The sequence below is a fragment of the Rhinopithecus bieti genome, unplaced genomic scaffold (assembly GCF_001698545.2).
Source record: "Rhinopithecus bieti isolate Rb0 unplaced genomic scaffold, ASM169854v2 scaffold_5478, whole genome shotgun sequence".
NCBI classification, from domain to species: domain Eukaryota; kingdom Metazoa; phylum Chordata; class Mammalia; order Primates; family Cercopithecidae; genus Rhinopithecus; species Rhinopithecus bieti.
The window spans coordinates 357,290-360,267 of NW_016805008.1; the positions used below are offsets into that span (position 1 = coordinate 357,290).

The window sequence follows — 2,978 nt, forward strand, 5'->3', positions numbered from 1 at the left end:
AAAAAGCCTATCACTAGAATTTGAATCCCCATAATCTTCACAATATAGCACACAATTTAACTGCTTCCTCAATTTAAAACAAAATTCTATAAAATATAACATCTACATTGTAGAGATGATTTCTTCTTATCTGAGGAAATGAGTAATTGGGAAGCAGGTATTTAGGGAGAGGGTGAAAGTCCACATCTATTTCTATGCTGAAGTTTTGGCAGGTTTTCTCATCTTAAACGTTTCTGCTGTTGCACCAGGCCCACATTTTCATAGACTCTAGCACTGTCTTCTCTCATTTCTGCACAGGGTGGCATTGGAGTATAAGGCAGGAGGGGGCTATGATCTCCACTCGTCTGGTCCACTAGAGAATACTTAATGTTTGTATATTCGTGCCCTTTCCTCTTGCTTTTCTGCTCTTCTTCAATACTGCGCTGTAGTGTTTCAATATAATACTAGACCGCCATATAGATAAATCGGTACTGTGCTTCTGTCTGGACCATCCCTGACCTCTGAGACTACACCACGTGGATGGTTTTGGGAACATCAATGTTGCAGTCAACACCTTTCTCTCTGATTATGTCAATAAGAATATCAATCACAATGAAGGTCCCTGTCCGGCCAATGCCAGCACTGCAGTGTACCACAACTGGCCCTGCATCCATGATGCTCCCCTGCTTATGGTGCTCCTCTTCCAGGAAGTTCAGCATGCCCCCGGGGTCGCTGGGCACTCCGTGGCCCAGCCAGGTCTGAAAGTGGTATTGCCAGACCATTCTCTCCATATTCCCTTGTCCAATCTTTGAAAGTTTAAGTTCTCTTAGCTTATAGTCACGAGTGGCACTTTCTTTGACGTTCCTACCACACGTGATGCCATGTGCTTTTAGAGCATACTCATCAGGCCAATATTTGACACATTTACTCTTTCCTCTCTCCCTTTCTTTCCTTGTCATGACAATCACCTGGGAGTCTTCTTGGAACACCATCCGCCAAAAGTCGTTCACCGTGTTTTGCAGGCAGCCTTGTGTGGCAATGTAACTCTTTTTGGGCTTTGAATTGTTGCACTTGCTTTCAAATTTAGGCACGGTTATAGTTGCATTGATGTAATCTGAAACAGGCTGACTGGGATCACCGTTGTGTAGGACAACCCTATGATCAAAGGGCGGATGTTTTTATATCTATTTTTGTTATTTTTTTTTCTTGCCTTTGACCCTCTTTTTGGCTGTAGAGAAGTTTGCACTCCTGTTGTTGCAGTGTCTCAAAATTCTTCCCAAAAGCCTTGTTTGACTTAATCTGTGGTCTCAGCTAATTTGCTTAGTTCTTGAACTCTACTTTCTATTTCAGCAGCATTTATACAAGTCGTGTTAAGGGGCTGCTTGAATTGTAGTACTGTACTCAATGTTTCCACCATAGGATTCTTCTTGTAATGTTCTGCAAGATCTGTCAAAGAATCAAACCGTTCTCCTCCACCAACGTCATACTTCAGTTCCTGACAGCGAATCATGCATGACATGAGTCACTTTAGACTTGCCATCATTGTTCTCCCCTTTGTCATCACCAGTGCACACAGAGAGAACAAAATCTCCAGGGTGGCTTTGGCTGTCTCGTACAAGAAAGCTACCATACTTTGTTTTGTCAGTTAATAATTTCTCTGCTTCTTTCCCAGAGAGGTGTCCATGAAACCACCTTTCAGAGGTAGGATCTGCACAGTTCAGAGGATATTTAAGTTCAATAACATCTCCATTCTTCTCTTTTAATTGCCCGTGATGTTCCATGTAATACTGGACCAACTCAGTCAAAGTGGCAAACTTCTCCCCTCCATACAGGTCACAATAATCACTAGTGTTCTGATTCTTGATTTGGGTGACAGCTCCATTTCTTCTAACAGAAAGTGTGAAGTCTCCAGGGTTACTTTTACTAGGCCTTGCCAAAAAACTGCCATCAACTCCTCTTGTCAACAATAGGTTTTCTGCCTCCACACCAGTGATATCTGGGTGAAAGCATTTCTGTGATGTCACATTCCTCCCACCCTCTGGCTCTGCGATGGACCTGCTCCTTCCTCAGGGTCCACTGAGCTCAGTTACGTCGGGCTGGCCCAAGGGAGGCCTGCTTGGGATTGGACGCGGGGCAGAGCCAGCCAGCCATGCACAGACCCCACTCCAGGCCTGGGGATCCCGGAGACTGTGCAGCCGCCTCCTGGCCTGGCTCGCTCCTCCTCCACCCCCCAGTGATCACTTCTTTATATCCATGTTTTCAGTACAATTCACAAATGATATTTGTTCTCTTTATACAAATGGCAAAATTCATAATTTCAACATAGTCTTTCCCAACTGCATTTCTGTGGCAGTTGTTTTCTTCCAAAACACCCTAGGAAATCTTAGCTGTAAGTGCTTATTACCTAGGAAAGTTTCTCTCAGCTATGCGTTATTTCCATTTTGAGCCTGTGTTTTTCTTTTCTGCTGTATTACATCCCATATCCACCACAATCTGTGTCAGCGGAAAGATTTTTATTCTATTCTTGCTTTAGTAGAATTATCAGGTTGCATTTATACAGAGCAAAAAATATTTCCTCTCCTTGATCAATTAAAATCTCTATGAAATATTCTATTTACCAACATTAAATAATCAACAGAATTACCTAGGTGTTTTCCCTTTAGCTATTTCATTCACTTTTTCCTGGGATACTGAGGTCATGGAAATAACCAATATTTTTGTGGTGAAAAACAGGGAAGGCTCCTTCTAGCAATCCAAATCAATCATCCCAAATATCTAGGGTTTCCTCAATTTGCCACAATGCAAAGATCCACACAAAAGGACCTAAATCGTACATGTAAATATTGACATTTATCACCCCAAATGTAAAATAACTGATAGAGCTCTTAGCCTAATTATCTTCTAGTTATTGACCTAAAACTAATAGACAGTGGTCAGAAATTCTCAAACCTGAGTATTTTGCTGGTATTTCAGAGGAACTAACCGTTTAAGATGAATTC

General features: G+C 42.1%; 1 pseudogene; it reads right to left on the bottom strand.

Annotated features, from left to right (window-relative positions):
* Positions 1-218: 218 nt before the first annotated feature.
* LOC108528851 (tyrosine-protein phosphatase non-receptor type 11 pseudogene) lies at positions 219-2,679 on the bottom strand (annotated as a pseudogene).
* Between the last annotated feature and the right edge of the window lie 299 nt (positions 2,680-2,978).